Source organism: Arvicola amphibius, chromosome 3, assembly GCF_903992535.2.
Source record: "Arvicola amphibius chromosome 3, mArvAmp1.2, whole genome shotgun sequence".
In the NCBI taxonomy this organism is placed as follows: Eukaryota; Metazoa; Chordata; class Mammalia; order Rodentia; family Cricetidae; genus Arvicola; species Arvicola amphibius.
The window spans coordinates 68,468,694-68,488,592 of record NC_052049.1 but is presented as its reverse complement, the minus strand read 5'-3'; the positions used below and the strand labels follow the sequence as shown (position 1 = coordinate 68,488,592).

Here is a 19,899-nt window from a genome sequence, read left to right as displayed (position 1 = left end):
TCCCCACCTACCTTTTCACTTGCAGCCAGTGTGCTGGGGTCCCCACCTCCTCCTCCTATGCAGTCCTGGGCCTTCTTGCTTACCCTGACTTTGAAGTCATTCTAACCTAAACCTGTTTGTTACTGAGGTTGGCAAGCTGGACCACCACAGTCCGCAGCCCCAACTCTGTTTCTTCCGGATCTTTTGGGTTGTTCTTTTTTTAAAAAAAAAAAAAAATTTATTTATTATTTATTATTTATTTATTTATTTATTATGTATACAATATCCTGTCTGTGTGTATGCCTGCAGGCCAGAAGAGGGCACCAGACCTCATTGCAGATGACTCTGAGCCACCATGTGGTTGCTGGGAATTGAACTCAGGACCTCTGGAAGAGCAGGCAATGCTCTTAACCTCTGAGCTATCTTTCCAGCCCTTTTGGGTTGTTCTTTGGGAATACCTGGTACTTTGTTTTGAGCTGACATGCTTTTAGGATCGTGCTTGCAATAGTTCCTGGTGGTTTGACTATTGGTGGCCAGAGTTCTGTTCTGCCTGCTATCCACACTTGACTCCACAGGACTGTTTCCCGATAGGCACTCAAGTCCCTTTTCCTCGAAACTGATTCTTTTTTCCATTTTTCCACTTTGTTTCTGATCAATTACTAATCTTCCTATTTAGGGCTGGGGAAAGTTGCTTGAGGATAGAGCATGCAAAATCCCTGGGTTTGATCCCAGTATCAAAAAAAATTTTTTTAACTCTCTTTGCCTTTTGAGTTCTCTGCTATAAAGTTGTATGCAGAGTATATTAAAATTCCATCACCGTGACATAACTGAGACAAAGACTCTCTGCTTACTGGACAGCTTCTCTGGCACGCATTTTCTTCATCGTTTTTGAATGATTTATCTAGGGTATTTGCAAAGATCATACCTTAGTACTTTTATTTTGCACTTTGTTTTCTGAGTTAACTTTGGTTTTAATTTTTATTCATGGCCTCTTCCTGGTTTACTCTAGTTCTTTTCATTATTCTTGTTTCTGTTGTGTTTTTGAAATGACTACTTTTTTAATGTGGTGTTTTCTGGTGCTGTTTGTTCTGTTTTCTGGCGCCTATTGGAGAGGTGCCTCTGTGGAGTCAGAAGTAGAAGCCAGAGCAAGCTACATTCTGAGCTTGTGCCTCAAATTCCATGACTGATTTGATCAGCACAAACCTAAGGCTTCTAGTTCATATTTGCTTCTTCTTCATAGAAACTGATACTTCACTATAAACTAGCATGGCTGGTAAAATTTGCCATTGCAGCCATTTTTAAGTGTAAATTCAGTTTGTTCAACTAAATTATATCATAATGTGCAACTATACTACCATTCTATTGCAATTGTGTGTCACAGCTCTAAAATGTGACCTCCTAACCCTAGCCATCTGCTTTGTGTCTGTGAATTTGTGTATTGTAGATATTTGTATTAATAGAGTCACATAATTGTTCCCTGTGTCTGGCTTATTTCACTTGGCACATTGTCAAGGCTCGTATATTCTGCAGTGTCTGTCAAAGTCCGTCCTTTTTTACAGCTCGACAGTATTCCCCTGCATAAATATGCAATGGTTTTGGTATTGGCTCAACTCTTTGGTTATTCTCACCTGCTGGCTACCAAGCATGATATTGCTGTGGAGAGCTGTAGTAAAGAATCTATTGAATCCGTGTTTTCAGTTCTCATGAGTAAATGCCTAGGAATGGAATTGCTGAGTTGAGTGGTTCTATCAACTTCTTACTTATTTTCTTTTAATAACATATTAATTCTTTGAGAATTTCATTCAATATGCTGTTCATATTCATTCCCAGACTCCAATTCCTCCCAGAGCCCTCCCCATATCTCCACTCACCCAACTTTTTAGAGCCTGTCCGCTCTATCTGTTTTTTATTGCTCCCATCTAGTCCAGTTGATGTTGCCCAAATTGTCCTCAATGTGAGGTCTGCCGTGGAGTGTGGTCCACCTACCTGAGGTCATGTCATTAAAGAAAACTGACTCTCCTCCCAGAGCTACTGAATGCCAGTGTCCCATCAACTAGGGCTCGGAATACTGCCCACCTTGAGCTTGCACGGGGTTCGCACATGCTGCCCCTGTAGATGCCCGTGCAGATGCCCGGCTGTGTCCGGAGAACACTGTTTCCTTAGGGACTGGTTTAATACAGACGTCCTGTTTAGAGACGAGCACTCTGAAGTCTCTTAGTCTGCTTGCTGGCTGGCTGTGGCTCCCTGCTGGTTGCCAGCTATTGCAGGGTTATTAACTTTTTGAGACACTGCCGAAGGTCTTCCTCGGCACATGTGCCACTTTTAATCCCCTCTAGGAACGTAGAGGGTTCTGTTTCACCTCATTTCTACCAACATTTTTTATCCCCAATCATTCTTTCCATTACACCCATCTTAGTAGATGCGAAGTGATAGTTCACTGTGGTTTATGTTTGCATTTCTCCAATGAATGATATTTCACCAATAATATTGAGCTTCTTTTCATATGCTAATTGTCCATTTATTTTTTCTTCTTGAAGAAATGATTCAATTATTTTACTCATTTTTAAATTAGTATCTTTATATATTCTAGATGTTAAAACCTTTATCAGATATGTAAATTGCAAATATTTTCTTTCTGTGGATTGTCCTTTTAGTTTTCATATTGTCCTTGTGATGTACAAAAGTCTTTAATTTGATGTGGTGCCCTAGTTATATATACAAGATGTTGTAAAAACTACAGTACTTTATACAGTATGATGGGGGAAAAATCAAAAAAGAAATTTGACTTCTCAGTTCACTGGAATGCAAATTGGTCTCACCGTCATGAAAGACTGTTAGATAATTCACATGAAAACCTTTTAATTTCTCTATGACCCATCATTTTTTTCTATCACCGTATATTTCTGGTCTTTTTCCATTTCACAATCTTATTTATTTATTTTTTAAAAATTATCTTTTCTCATTTACATGCCAAATCCATTTCCCACTCCCTCCCCTCCTTCTGCTCCCTTCATCTTCTGCCCCCGACACTGCATCCCACCCTATCCACTCCTCAGAGCTGGTAAGGCTTCCCATGGGGAGTCAGCAAAGCCTAGCACATTGCTTTGAAGCAGGACCAAGGCCCTCCCCACTATATCTAGACTAAGCAAGGTATCCCTTTAGTGAGAATGCATTTCAAAAAAACAGAGCAAGAAGTAGGGATACATCCTGGTCTCACTGCCAGTGACCCCACAGTCTGCCCCAGCCATACAACTGTCACTCACATTCAGAGGGCCTAGTTTGATCCTATGCTGGTTCCCTTGCTGTCAGGCCAGAGTTGGAAAGCTTCCATTAGCTCAGGTAAGCTATTTCAGTGGGTATCTTTATCATGGTCTTGACTTCTTTGCTCATATTCTCACTCCTCCACTCTTCGACTGCATTTTGGGAGCTCAGTCCAATGCTTCACGGTGATTCTCCGCATCTACTTTCATTAGTTGCTGGATGAAGATTCTATGATGACATTTAAGATAGCCATCAATCTGACTGGAGGGCAAGGCCAGTTCAGGCACCTTCTCTACTATTGCTTAGGGTCTTAGCTGGGGTCACCCTTGTGGATTCCTGGGAATTTCTCTAGTGCTAGGTTTCTTGCTAGCCCCATAATAACTTTCTTAATCAAGATATCTCTTTGCTGTTCTCCATCTCTGTCCTTCCCCCATCTTGACCATCCCATTCCCTCTAGTTCTCCTCTCCTCTCCCTTTCTCCTCTCCTCCTCCCCTTGCACCTTCCCTTCTCCCACCCCCTTGCTCCCAGTTTTCTCAGGAGATCTTGTCTATTTCCCCTTCCCAGGGGTATCTGTGTTACTCTTTGGGTTCTCTTTCTTACTTTGTATCTCTGGGATGATCCATCATTTTAACATGTAAGAATATTTATGAGAAGTTACCTGTGTGCATATGTGAAAAATTCAGAGATAAAAATAAGCATTACAACATTCTTTTTGTTCCTTTAAAAAAACAAACAAACATGTATTTGTTATTTTGACTCAGGAATCATTATATAGCCCATGTTAGTTTGGAAGTAGGATTATACTCTTGTCCAATCACACTCAGCCCTAAGAAATAGGGTTTTTTTCTTCTTTTTAATTGAAAATAAATTTTTATACAATATATTTTGATCATGTCTTCACACCCACAGCTCTTCCCAAAGCCTCTTCACTGACCCAAATCCTCTCTCTTTCTCTCTCTTCCTCTATCTCATTAAAAATCAAGCAGGCAACAACAAAATGATAGACCCAGTCAAAATAAGCAGAAAAAGAGACAGGAAATGCACAGAAAACACATACAGACACAGAGGCACACACATTTGCTCATGTGGAAGTCCCACAAAACACAAAACTGGAAACCATAATATATGAGCAAAAGTAAGGTTAGAAAACATCCCCCAGACAACGCATTGAGAGACAAAAATCCTCCAAAAATAGCATTGGGCTCATTTGGTGTTGGCTTCTCTGTTGCTGGGCCTGGGGTCTCCTTTACATGTGATTTGGATAACCAGTGAGAAAAGTGAAAACTAAGTTTTCTTTTTCCTCTGCCATCAGTTGTTAATTGAAGATAGCTGTGATTCAGGAAGGAGCTCATGTCCACTTCACTATCAGCACTTGGACCTGTGCTGTCCCTGTGCATGCTGCCGCAGTCTGAGTTTTCATGTGTGTCAATCTTACTGTTTCTGAAAGACCTTGTTTCCTTGGTGTTCTCCATCCCCACTGACTCTTACAATCTGTCCACCTTCTCTTCTGCAGTCTTTCCTAAGCACCAAGGAGAGATAGCTGATAGAGAAATTCCATTTAGGACTGAATGTTCCAAGGTTTCTTACTCTCCACACATTGTCCAGTTATCGACTACAAGGGGAAACTTCTCTGATGATGACTGAGAAAGACATTGATCTATGAGTATAATAAATAAACTCTTAAGTTCTTTTAGCTGAACAGTAGTACTTCGTATTGCCCTAGGTCCATGGCCTACATAGTCTCAGGCTCTTGACCGTTGGAAGATCATCTGGCATGGGTCATCTCATTGAATGGCCTTGAGTGGAAACAAGGAGTGGTTGGTTGCCCCCACAACTTTTTTGCCACTGTTGTACCAGACTTCATGCAAGCATGTCATCATTGTAAATAGAAGGCTTTGTGGCTGTGTTAGTGTTTACCTTTCTCCTCCGATGTATACAGAGTAACTTCTGGTATTATGAACACTAGTCAATAGGGGTGAAGGCTCTAGTTAGGCACTAACTCAACTTTTCTGTATTCAATTAGATATGTAGGTGTTGTCTTCAGCAATAGGGCATTACTATTAGTTTGTGGAAGGGAACCTATAGCCATGGCAATATCTGAGTTGTTTGGGGGTTTCCATGGGCTTCTTTGGCCAACAGCTCAATTAGATGTAATCCATTTCTGGCAATGAAGGTTTCACTGAATTGCAAAAGATGTCCAAATGGAACTGTTTCTCCTCCATTATTTGGTGATTCTATCCATATTTCTTTCATATATGTTTATATTTTAAGCCTCTAATGTAGTAGGTTTCCTTACAACCCTTCAAATGACCTTACCCTCCTCTTCCCTCCCCAACTCCATTTAGTCCTACTTTCCCAGTCTCATCCCCCACCCCGTCCATCTGTAACTATTCTTTTTGTTCTTCCTTGTGAGATCCTTCCCTCCCATGAATCTCTTATGCTATTCCTAGCTTCTGTGGTTATAGGCATTGTAGCTTTCTTTTCTAAGACTTAACAGCTAACATACACATATAAGTAAATGCATATTTGGGATTTGGGGATGCTGGATTACCACGCAATTATTTTTTTATGGCTCCATCCTTTCATCTGTTAATCTATTCATCTGTTAATTTCATGATTTTGTTTTTGAAATAGATAAGTGATATTACATTATGTTAATGGTACCATATTTTCTTTATTCATCCATTGACAAACATCCAGGATGTTTTCAGTTTCTGGCTGTTATGAATAGAGCAGCAATGAGGATAAATTAGCAAGTGTCTCTGTAGTAAGATGTAGAGTCCTTTAGATATGTGCCCAAGAGTGGTGTAGCTGGATCTTGAGGTAGATCTATTTCTAGCATTCTACGGAATGGCCACAATGGTTTCTATAATGGCTGGACAAATTTGTACCAGCAGCAGCAGTACATAAGTGGTACCCTTTCTCTTGGCCACAATGAGATGTCATTTTTTTAAAAATTCATCTGACCATTCTTAATGAAGTCATATGAAATCTCAAAGTAGCTAGAATTGCATTTTTGATGACTAAAAATGATGAACATTTCTTTCAGTGTTTCTCAGCCATTTGGATTTCCTCCTTTGAAAATTCTGTTTAGATCTGTACCCTATTTTTAATTGTATTATTTATTTTCTTGATGTCCAGATTTTTTAGTTCTTTGTATATTTTGTATATTAGTGGATGTATAATCAGTTAAAAAAATCTTTTCCCATTTTGTAACCTGATACTTTGTCCATAGTACTTTGCTATGCAGAAGCTTTTCAGTTTCATAGGTCCTATTTACTAATTGTTGCTCTTAGTGTCTATGCTATTTAATGAATTCAAAATTATACCCCACTTTATGTTCTATCAAATTCAGTGTATTTTGTCTTATATTGTGGTACTTGGTATTTTTGGAGTTAGGCTTTATGCAGAGTACTAATAATGGATCTATTTTATTCTTCTGCATGTAGTCATCCTGTCTGTCCAGCATCAGTTGTTAAAGAAGCTGTCTATTTCCAGTGTGCATTTCTTGTTTATTTATCAATATCAGATGTGTGCACTTGTGAGTAGGTTTTCAATTCTATTTTGTCTATTTGTATGTCTTTTTATATCAATACCATGCTGTTTTGATTACTATAGCTCTGCAGTACAATTTGAAATTAGAGATGGTGATGATCCAGCAGTTCTTCTGTTATTCACAATTTTTAGCATCTCCTTGTTTTTTGTGTTTCTATATAAACTGGATATTGTCCATTTAATTTCTGTGAAGAATTGTGTTGGTATTTTGTTAAGGACTTACAGTGAATCTGAAGATTGTTAGAACAGCCATTTTCACTGTGTTAATCCTCCAATCCATGTACATTGGGGATCTTTCCATCTTCTGATATCTTCTTCAGTTTCTTTCCCTAGTGTGTGAAGTTTTTAATCACACAATTCTTTCACTTTTCTGGAAGGTTTTGTCTGCTGTAGATATTTCCTGTGTAATTTTTAGGGTCTTTTTTTGTATAAACTCATATTTTCTGTAAATAAAGACGTTTTGACTTTTACTTTTGTTATTTGTATCCCTTTGATCTCCTTCAGCTGTCTTATTGCTCCAGCGAAGACATCAAGTATTATATTGAGTAGATATGGAGAGAGTGGACATGCTTGTCTCGTTCCTGATGTTAGTGGGAATGCTTTGTGCTTTTCTTTGTTTAAGTTGCTGTCAACTATAGGTTTGCTGTGTATTCCTTTATTATTTTGAGGTATGTCTTTTGTATCCCTAGTCTCTCGAGGGCTGTTATCATGAAGGAATGTAGATGATCATGTGGTTTTTGTCTTTTAGTCTGTTTACATTTACAAATTTACATACATCCCTACCTACAACTATTTTTTAAGAACATCTGTACAGTTTAACAATCCAGAGTCATACCTTTATAACAATCATCTTTGTCTGTAAAATAGTAATATCTAGTTATAAAGTATGTCTTAAAAGAACAAATGTAATCTTTTTCAATTTTGCTTGTATTTGTTATTTCTATAAAACACAATTCTTTAAACAGGAGTACTACACCATATACATAGACACACACACACACACACACACACGCAAATCTAGTATGTTTGGGGTTAGAAGACATTGCTGAAAATTAAGATTTCAGGGATTTTTTAAAAACCGAATGCCTGTTAATTCAGAAGAGTGTAGTGTTGCTCAGGAAGTGTAGACACCTGCCATATGTCTGTTTTCTTGTGCACCAGAGTAATTCACAATTACTATCTGTGTGTTTATATACCTTTGTGGAGTTAACCCATATTTAGAGTGTAATATAACTCAAATCATTTCTGTGTTTCCGAATGTTTATTTTCAATTTTAAAAAATATCCAAAAATACAACATTCTACTTTTAGCACAGAATCTTCCATGCTTGTCATTTCTGAAGCAACCAAAAAATGCAAATGAAAGCTATGCATTTGTAAATTGAAAGGCAGGGTCGGTTTCTAAGATTCTATCTCCATCCAGTTGAAGCCATCCTGGTACCCAGTAGAATCCTTAAACGAAGCCCTGGTGACATAAGAGAAGAAAAACACTACAGGAAGCCCAGGGAGAGGCCACTCTGCCACCTCTCTGCAGCTAGACGACCTGCTGTGAATTCTACACAGAATTAGCTACTTTGGCTTGAGTTTGGTTGGACATCTTAGGCTTCCCTCCTCCTGGCTTCCAACAAAATGACAAAATAAAACTGATTGTACTTACTGGTATTCAGTCTTCTACTGCCTGCCTGCCAAAGACTCAGTTGAAACAGGAAAATTTGGGGCCTTCTGAAAAAGTCACTGCATTTCAAATTCATTCCTTCTAAAAATGCCCAGCTTGTTTGGAATTCCTTCTGCAAGGGTTTAGCATATATAAACTAAGACCTTTCCTAGTACGAGGTACAATTGTCAGGGCAGTATTATGACATATATATATTTAGTTTGATTTATTGATTTTGAATGGGTAATAATTCACAAATTTAAAACTCCTTATTGAGTAGGGTAAAATCTATTTTATGTATCAGAATTGGAGTTTTATTGAAGATACTTTTAGAGACTTAGGTGCAGTGTTTAAGAAACTGAGAAGTACTCAGATGAGCACAGCCTTCTCAAAGACAGTTGATCTCTGTTGTCCTTTTAGTAGTCGTGCAAACTATTTCAATAGTTTTTGTTTCTTTGTAATGTTTTATTTATTCTTTGAGAACTTCATACAAGTATACCATTATTTTTATCTTCTGCACCCCTGTCCCCACTCCCAACTCACCCAGGACTTTCCCCAACACATTCTTCTCCCTACTTTGTGTCCTGTTCTCTTTTATTATTTTATAATCTACTTAATCCAATTATAAACTTTTTTAGCTAAAAACAAATCTATGTTGGTATGGCACTATATAAGACTGTCAAACAAAATATGCTGGATTAGCTGGTTTAAACATCAGAAATCTATCTCCACACTGTTCTGGAGTCTGGACGTAAGATCTAGGTGTGGGCATGGTTAGTTCTTTCTGAGAGCACTGAGAGAAGGATCTGTTCAAGGTTTGTCTCCTTGATTCATGGATCCTTCTCTTATCTTTATTATCCTCTTCTGCATGTCTTGCTCACACCGCTCATGTATTTGCTTACCTGTCTGTAAAGAGCCTTATTTCTGTCATAACCTGGGATTAATACCTCAGCATGGGAATATTTTTGGAGATCCTCTTTCTCCCATAAATGAACTAAATTTTAAACTAAGTTGAGATGTTTACATAGTCAGATAGTAGATTATTTATTACTTAGTGTACATATACATATAAGCATTTTTTTCTAGGTTTCAGTCTGGGTTCAGCAGTCCCTGTTACTTTAAACAGTTACTTCATTCAAGAGCCTTGGTTTTCATCTGTCAGGAACATCATGGTAGAAGTTGGTAAGAATAAATTTGGAAACTATCGAAAGAATCCTCAGGAGATCTCTCTTACTCAGTACTCAATAATTGTTTCCTCGTGATGCTGTTGTCATAGTCTACCTATGATTTGCTTAACGCTTACAAAAATCATTCTTCTGCAACTCTGTAAACTGGAAAGCATTTAACAACTGGTAACCCAAGCTAAGTAAGCGAGCAGAGAGTGCAGTCATTAGTCTCAGTTGCTGATGACAGTGGTTGAAATATAAATATAAAGCTGGGTATGGTGACACACACCATAATCCCTGCAGCCATAGGCCGAGGCACACAGATCTCTGTATGCAGATCTCAGTTCACAGCCAGACTGAACTACTAAGACTCTGTCTCAAAAGATAATGGAGGTGAGGGAGATTTATAAAAATCTGTTAGCTAGGTAATGGAACAAATGATAATGGTTTCACTTGAAGGATCAAACCTTTCTGAAAACCAGATAGCATTATATAGTTTAAATTAATGATCTCTCTTGTTTCTAGCCTGCAAGTACATAATATCCACAAGTAAGAACAAAGCAACATAACTAGCACTGATGTCAGAGGTTGGTGATGCAGAGTGCAAATGTGAAGAGCAGGTGGCACACTTGTCAGACTGAGCTGCACAGAAGCTTGCCTTCTTGATCAGCTCTTTCTCATTTCCTGCTCCCAACTACAAGCTGGTTTCTCACACTCTTCATACAATCTCTTCATTGAACGTTGCTATCATGTAGATGTAGAAAAGTCAAGATGTCCTTAAAAGTCTACACATTAAAGGTTTGGTCTCTACCTTGGTCCAGATGGGAAATGGCTGTGCCTTTAGGAAGTGGGACCTAATAGAAGGGCTTTCATTTGTTTTGGAGCATACTCTTGAAGAGACAATGGGACCTGGCACCTCTCCTTTATCTTTTTGCATTCTGGACATAAGAGGAATGTCTTTGGTCTACCACATGCTCCTACTACTTTGTGTTCTTCACCTAAAGTCCAAAATAATCAGGACCAACTGGCTATGGACTGAACTCTTCAAAACAGTGAGCCTAGATAAACCTTTTCTCCTCATAAATTGATTATCTCAGGTATTTGTTGCAGTAACAGAAATTGGACCAGTATTAATAATCATGTACTCACTGACTTTTCTAAGATCCGCTATTCCAGCTTGCTAGAGCTATCAAGGTACCTCAGAGTAGATAGCTTAAGCTGAAAACTATTGTCTCTGGAGACTGAAAGTCTAAAATGAATGTCTGGGAGGGCTGTTTCATTGACAAGCTGTAAACAAGGGTACCTTCCACTCTTTCCTTGCTTGAAGTCACCTCTCTGTGACTCTCCTGTCATCTTCCCTCTATGCATATTTTTGTTTATATTTTCTTATTATATAAAGGTGCTAATCATATTGATATTCTTAGTGCCTGACCTACTGTAATAACTCCTTTAAATTTATCATATCTATAAAGACCTTATCTCCAAGTAAGATCATATTTTAAGATATGAAAACTTAGAATATAAACTTGAAAGGAACACAGTTCAATCCATAATACCTACCACTCCTGGGGAAAATCTAGGTTTGTACTGGGAAATAGATATAAGAAGACAGTCAGACAGAAGACTGTTGTTCCCTACAAAGAAATAGAAGATAATAACATGATAAAAAGGAAAACTCCTTAGACATGGAGTCACACTTTCAGATCTGCATTCTATCTTTTTGACACTTATCTAGATAATATCCCTCTTCTATAAATACCTTATCAGGAAGAGGGTGTGTGTGTGTGTGTGTGTGTGTGTGTGTGTGTGTGTGTGTGTGTGTGTGTAGGGATTTTCTGGGAACCAAATCCAGAGCTTTACACATACCAACCACGCCCTTTGCAACTGGCCTGTACCCAGTGTCTCTTCTCTAGAAATCTGAAAATATGTCTCAGCTAAAAACTCTGGGGCTTCTTATATATAAACAATAAACAGGTTGAGAAAGAAATCAGAAAATCAACACCCTTTACAATAGACTCAAATAATATAAAATATCTTGTTGTAACTCTAATCAAGCAAGTGGAATACCTGTGTGACAAGAACTTAAAGTCTTTGAAGAAATAAATTGAAGATATCAGAAGATGGAAAGATCTCCCATGCTCATAGATCAGTAGAGTTAGCATAGTAAAAATGGCCATCTTATATCTACAGATTCAGTGCAATTCCTGTTAAAATCCCAACACAATTCAATACAAACCTTGAAAGAATAATACTCAACTTCATATGGAAAAACAAAAGTCCATGATAGCTAAAACAGTCCTGTAAAATAAAAGAACTGCCAGAAATATCACCATCCCTGATTTTAAGCTCTACCTCACACCTATAGTAATAAAAACTGCATGGTATTGGCATAAAAGCAGACACATGGATCAATGGAAATGAATTGAAGACCCTGATGTAAACCCACACTCAAATGAGAACCTGATGAAACTCATTTTCAACAAAGAAGCCAAAATTATGCAATGGAAAAAAGAAAGCATCTGAAACAAATGGTGCTTGTCTAACTGGATGTTGGCATGTGGAATGCAAGTCAATCCATAGTTATCACTCTGCACAAAACTCAAGTTCAAGTGGATCAAAATCCAGATCTCCCTGGGAAGGGGAAAGAGAAAAGATGTGATTGGACAGAGGGCAAGTGGGGATGGAAACATGAGCAATCAGATTGTGGGGAGACAGAAGGGAAAGAGTGCTGAAGGGAACTGCTGCGGGTGAGGGGGGCAGAGGCCTAGCATAGGGCAATCTCCAAGGAGTCTATGGGGAGGACCCCAGGTTAGACTCCTAGCAATAGTGGATAAGTAGTCTGAACTGGCCATCTCCTGTGACCAGTTTGGTACCTGGCCCAGTTGTCATCTGAGAGTCCACACCCAGCAACTGATGGAAGCAGGCAGATACAGAGACCCACAGCCAAACATAGGTGGAGTTTGGAAATCATGCAGAGGAGGAGAAAGAAGTGTAGGAACCAGAGGGGGTCAAGGATACCACGAGAAGGCTCACACAATGTACTAACCTGGCTCATAGGGTCTCACAGAGACTGATCCGACAACCAGAAAGCCTGCATGAGACTGACCTAGGAACTCTACATATATGTTACAGTCGTGTAGCTTGATCCTCTTGGGTGGCTCTGTTCCTAACAGTGGGAAAAGTGGCTGTCTCCGACTCTTTTACTGGCTTTTGGGATGCTACTTCTCACACTGGGTTGCCTTGCCAGCCTTAATACATGGGGAGGTGCTCAGTCTTGCTACAACTTGATATGCCATGTTTTATTGATATTTATAGGAGACCTGCCCTTTCTTGAATGGAGATAGGAGAGGAGGAGATTGGGGTGGAAGGGAGAGAATGTGGGGGAGAGGGACTGGGAGAAGATAATGGAGGGAGTTGCAGCCAGTATATAAAATAGATAGGTGAATAATTTAAAAATCTTTAAAAATCTGTGTATTGAAAAGAAATAGTAGTAGTTACAGTTAAATATCATTTATTAAAAGATGAAATTTTTAAAAAACTGGGGCTAAAGAAGTTAGTATATAATGTTAATCTATTTTGAAAACTGATTAGTTGGCCCATTGATGAGAGTAGAAGCCATTGCTTGGGAAGAGATCTTGGATACCTTAATGAAGATATAATTCATTTTCCCAAACAGATATCTGGCATCAGGCACTTGACTTTCTGAACCATCCCACCAGACTGAGTCTGACCACAATACTACTAAACACTGCCAGTCACTAGAACTATCAAATTTGTGTGCCATAATCAATCTTGTCACTCATCTTTAAATTTTTCTGATTTTATGCATTTATGAAACAGCTAAAAACCGCATAGACTATGTTCAGACAGTGGGTTATTGTTTCTATAGACACTTTTAAGAATATTGCTAACTATATGTAAACACCAAGTATGGTTTTCAGCTATAGCCTTAAATTATTCTTTCTGTTATAATCAGCCATACAAGTGTATTGCATGCCATTAGTATGCTTGATAAATGTGTGCTACCTTCAGAATGTAAGCTGTTTTCTTTATCCCCCCAAAAGCAATCATGCTTACTCCATGGATAGAAAGAGAAGTTTTTTTCTTCTTTGTCACACCATTAAAGTAGATAACCAGCCATAAATTTTTATCTTCTAGGCCAAGAAATTTTAAATAAAATACTAACATAAATGTGATGTTTTTCATAAAAAGTGAAAGGGTCTTTATCCTTTTTATTTGCGGTGCCAGGTAATGGCACAATCCATTAAAAATGGTATCACTTTAATTTTTAAACAGTTTCTTACTTTAGTCAGTAAAAAATTTATTTGATGAATATTCTTTGTGAACACATCTGTGCCATGTGAATACCTAAAAAACAGAAGGAACTTGAAACTGTGATTTAAATATTTTCTCAACAGTTGATCCAGTGATGCTGCTGTTGAAATAAACCATACATAAATGAAATATAACTTCCTAATAAATGGCAAGTCTAGATTTTCAGTCATTCTTTTAGTGAGGACAATAATGAATCATTTGTTTGAATCTAAGATTCAAAATGCAACAATCTACCTGCCCTAATCACAGGCATATGTTTATATTTTACCACATTGTCTCACTATATGCATTTTATGTTACTTTTTTCACAGGTATTAAAGTTTGGAGCTATGTAAGAACAATGATTTGATTTCTCACATTCTCCTTAGTACTTGTGCATATACTTATTAATATTCACATTTTAAATTGATCAGAAATATATATATATATAATGCCATTGGCAATGTACCAGAACATGGCAAGCAAAATAAGTATACCCAGCCTCACCCAGATGTGAAAGTCCCCAAACTTCAGATCAAGCAGCTTTGACCATTTCCCAGCAGCTTGTCCCTGGCACTTATCAAGTGTCTTTTCTTCCTCATATTCTTATAGACACCAATATTGTCCCTGTGTGCTTGTTCTTCAGCGATATCTAAAGGAGAAAAAAAATTGAGAAATATACAGGGAGTGCACATACTGAGTAAGAAAGGAATCCAGAGGTTGAGGAAAACTCCCAAATGGTGAGTTTTAGAGGACTGTACAAGCTAGCTCTACAGCGAAATCAACCAGGAGCCAGTGAAAGGCATGTGACCATTTGGAAGACTTGTCATCACCAGGAGGTAAGAGGGGGACTAAGAGGAGAGACAGACAGCAAACCAGAATAGGAGACAGCATGGAGAGACTTGATGGAGGAGTGTCTATGTTTTTTTTTTCCTTTATGGTACTGTTGCTCAAGCCCTGGACCTTGTGCATACCAGTCAACTGATCTATTATATATACATTCCCCATAGTGATTCTCTCTCCCGATCTTACTTTCATTGGTATCTGTCAAGTAGTAAACAATGAAAGAATGTAATGATCTATTTGAAAAATATTTTGGAGTTTTCAAGTTCTGTGTATTTTTTCATTTTATTTGTTTCTACGCTTCACTAAAAATAGTTCCTAAATCTCATACATAAATATATCATTTTGGGGTTGGTGGGAGTTAAAAACAGGGTCTCATTATGTAAGTCTTTCCTGAAACTTGCCATGTAGACCAGGATGGCCTCTAAATCAGAAAGATGAGCCTACCTCATAAGTCTCATAGTTTCTTGCTCCAAGAATGAAGAACCATGGCACAGTGACAATCTGAACAAAGTAAAACCAAACTCTAACACTTGCAATGAACTCAGTGTCCAATGTGTAAGATTCACTCAAGGCAAACTAGGAGTGCTGTGTGTGGATGGCTGGTTGACCCTTGTGATTCCTCATTTCCCAGTGTCTCACCTAGATCAGATTTTTGCTAGTAAACATCTTATAGGAACACTAGATTTGACTTTAAAATCCATTTTTGTAAAACAGTTTCTTCTTTTGATGTTAGACATCATTACTTAATATATGTATTTTATAAAATCAGGTTTTCATTACTTTATTTACCTCAAGCATCCTTACCTTACCTTTCTTTTTTTCTCTTTTTTTTAATTGAAAATAGAGTCTTTTCTCATTCAATATATCCTGATTATAGTATTTTCCCCCTCTTCTAATCCTTCCAGTCCTCCCCTCATCTTCTCCTCTTTGTATTCACTCCCTTTTTGTCTCTCATTAGAAAAGAACAGGCTCCTAAGAGATAACAACCAAACATGACAAAATAAAATATATTAAGATGAAGCAAAGACTATCTTATCAAAGGGGACACGGCAAGTCTCACTGGAGGAGCAGAGTGCCAAGAGTAGGCACAAGGAGTCAGAGATCTACTACTGGTTCTCACGATCAGAAGCCCCATAACAATATTATGCTAATCTTAGCTTACCTTTTGGCTCCAACTTTCTACTTTTTATGTTTTTATAGTTTTATATTTTAGATGCTAATAACTTATTTTTAAGAGTTAGTGGGAACTTTGTAGATTTCATTCAAAGTAAAACCGTGCCACCATTAAGAACCTGCAGCTCCTACGTGTAAAGCTATTCATATTAATCCTGATAATTCAGTCATGGCTCTCTGGCTGTAAATCTCTGTGGTATGTTTCTGTTCTGATTTAGTGCCTTGTTTAAAATTTACTGCAGCATCACAGATGGTATTTTAATCTTTGTGGGCTTTGGAATCCTATGCTCAACTCTTATAATCTCAGGTTAACACTAATAAAAATGTTGGGCTTTAAATAATTCTTTAAAATAATGGTAGAAATTTCATTATCATTTCTCAAAATCATAAATTTTGGATAGATTACTTAGCTAACAAATTTAAAGTAAAACAAGCTCCCTCTGGACAAAATCACAAGCCCCTTTTGTTGAACATAAGCATAAAAGGTATAATATATTAGATTTTTACAAGTCATTCTAAAGATCTAGTCATAGAAGTTTCTGTTCATACTTTTACAAGCTTCCTTTATGAAATGCTTTATAGAATTCACAAACACACATTGCTTTTAGTGTCTGTCCTTTGATGTCTATAAAAGACTCTTTCAAAGCTGGAGGTAAGTGCTCCTAATGCGCACAGCAGAACTTGCTGAAGTTATTTGAAGCTATTAGAGATAACCTTTCTCTGCATGTCTTTGGGGGTGGGGAAAACGGGTACCAACAATACCAGCTAAGCTGTAATTAGTGTAACTAACAACTAATATGGGAGAGCAGACTAGAGGTCACTCTTAAGAATTTAGTGGTATTAACAGGTTAAGGTTGTAGGGCGTCCTATCCCGCAGCTTAATCTGTTGCCTGAGCTGGGGAGATTTGTTGAAGTCATCAGTGCCCTCTAACCCCAAGGTGTTGCTCTCTTGTAATTTATTGGTCACATGCCAAGTTCCTCTTTCCTGCCTAGTGAGATGATTTTGGGAATGGCAAATTCATCTTAAAGTCCTTGTTACAAGTGCCTGAAGATTTTCAGTCCTTCACTGTAGCTGAAAGAGTATACTCTGATTTGCTTTAATGTTCTTGTCCTACATTCCTTACAATACGTTGGAATTGCCATTTTGCTTCGTTATAAAATTTGATGCATTTTTACCATTTAATGTGCATTATAAGAACAAAATTTAAACTACAGCTATTAAATCAGGTGTTGTATAAGTGATTTGTTCACAGTAAATATTCCGCTTTTATAAGCTACTTCTTCAGATTTAATTGCTTACCAGTGGCTTTGTTTATGTTTGCAGCCAACTCTAATGCACTCAGGGATTTAGCAGAGCATAACTTCTGCTTTCCTGCACCGCAGCTGTCCTCTTCAGTATCCCGCTTTGTCTCTTCCTCATAGCTGCCAGAGAACTTCTGTTGTCTTTTCCTTTCCCGTCAAAGCCATGCTGTGTGACAGTTGCTTTAATTTCTATCAAGAAAACCTAGAATCCTTTTTCTTTTGAAGCAAATGGCAACTGCTTCACTCTGCTGATAAAGATTCAGAAGGAAACATTTTTCTTTTTAACTTTTCGATTACTACGTTAGTCTTGAGTGTCCTTAGTATTTTACTTTAAAGTTTTTGTTTTTTTAACTATTGATTCTTTGCTGTCTATAAAGTAATCAGGGACAAGTCTCGATAACTAAACAAACATTCAAGGTGACTGTCATCAAGCGACACAACTCCAAATAAAATAATGTTTTCCTTTAGTTATCCTGCTTCACTGGGCATGTGGACATTTGACTATTCTAGGTGCATTAGTTCTCATTTCAATACAAGCAATAGCACATGTTTTCTTTCAGAGATGAAATCTAGGGGTGAGGAGAGGCGACATGTAAGTGTAAAGGGGTCCAATAGTGACAGGACAGGAACCAGGCGAAGAGAAAAAGAGGGGAAAGAATAAGGAGGTTTGGATATGAACAAAGAATGTCATATGCATATATAAAATGTCACAATGTTACCTGTTATTGTGTTTAATTAAATATACTAATAATAAAGAATTGAATTAAGCATAAAAAAAAGAAATAGCCTTGTATTTAAGTAACTGACTCTCCCCTTGAGCAGAGTGCTCTCCATATTTTAACTAACCATGGGTATTATAATTTGCATATATTCTTTTTTCTTTTTATTATTATTATTAAAATTATTACAAATTACAAATATATTATTATTCTTACAAATCTTCCCCTCCTCCCATTTCTCTCCCCCCCCATTCCCCCTCTCTAGTCCAAAGAGCAATTCGCATGTATTCTTAGTAGTGTTGTCTTTTGTTTCTAACAAAAGGTAGCTTTTCTAGACTTGTGGATTTCATGAAGTCTATAGCTTTTTGGAAGTTTTAATTCCCTACCAAAAGCTCATGGATCTTGTAAGTTTCTTAAATTGGAAAGCACACCCAGTTATTTAATATGAGTAATACTTGACATAGTAAGAAAACAAAATCATTATTAATGTTAATTCCTTCTAATTGATTCATATATTCTAATAGTTTTATGCATATACAAATACTCAAATGAATAAAGAGCATTGGCTATTGCATCAATAATTGAAGCTTTTTAAAAATAGAGGGCAGGCCTCTAAAATTCTTACTTAAAATTCATAGAAACACTGATCTTTTTTACATGCTAAGATTTCTCGAGTAAAAGGACCAAGGACAGAACTGGAAAGTCCTATTTTCCCTCCTCCACCCTATCATAGGGCAGCTGTGAGAGTCCAACATCAAAGCTGAGCTAACTTCAAAGCCTAGGCCACTTCCTGTTTGCAGCAGCTCTTCCTGTGACAGCCACTTCACCCTCACAGCCACTCAGCGTCCAGAGCTGCCTGAAGAGGTTCCTCTCGTGCACTCCCCAAACTACCATATTAAAACTGCTTCTTAAATACGCCAGTCCAGAGAATTAGCACATTTCTTGAGTTTTAGAATTTGCCATTTATTTTTTACTCCTTCCAGAATTATGCCTTTTACTACAAGGCGTTGGTGTTTATTGACATTAAATATAATGTTTCTTACTATGTTTTTTCAAAAATAAAATATATACATATATGTAAGATTGTGTGTATACCTTCTACCTATTTAGACATCATGCAGCAATGTGATGGGTGTGGTATTTGCCCCATGAATCCTGAAGGAAAAGGAGAAAATCCAAAACATAGAAGTACCTAAGATGTAATAATACTTGGAAGTGCATGCTTTTCTTAGAAAAAGAAATAAAAACTCATGATCAGACTTTTCAGGTTGGAATTAGAATATTATACACTGTATTTTTATATGTTTTTTAAACAATAGAATCATGTTGTTTATTCATTGACAACTTCATGCATGTAAACAATTATATGAACCTCAACTCACCCTCACACTCCCCTCAGGAAATCCTCCCTGCCGCCTCCACCCCACGCACTCCCAACACATCACCCTTACCCCTTCATTTTTAAGTGTTGTTAATGACCCACTGAGTCCATTTAATGTAGCCTGTCGAAATGTTCAGTCTTCTCGCTGACTTGGTCTTTTGCAGGTAATCATAACTGCAGTTGAGTTCATGGCGTAATGGTCATGCTATGTGCCAAAGGCAGCATTTCCCAGCACTCCTTGCTGTCCTTCAGCTCTTCCATGCTTTCTGTCCCTCGTCTAGTGTGTTTCCTGAACCTTGAGATAGGAGGTGTTAGAGATAACCATTCAGGTCTCCGCACTCGATGGAAAATAGCTCTCAGCAATTTGACTATTTATGAAACTTACATTAACTATTGATCACTCTCTCTCTCTGAAGACAAAGTTCTTCATTTGTGGTTCTCGTCAATTGAAGTCAATCTTTATTTTTGTTTTGTTTTAATGGTCCACTTAAATTCTTAAATTTATTTTCCTTGAATTCCCTAGTACATTTGGTGGTAGATATTTGGTAC

At 37.6% G+C, this 19,899-nt stretch overlaps 1 protein-coding gene across 6 annotated transcripts in view; it reads left to right on the top strand.

Annotated features, from left to right (window-relative positions):
- The window catches only part of Fam172a (family with sequence similarity 172 member A), a 442,895-nt gene that overhangs the window by 333,880 nt on the left and 89,116 nt on the right, over positions 1–19,899 (top strand). The gene's annotated exons all lie outside the window — the stretch shown is intronic.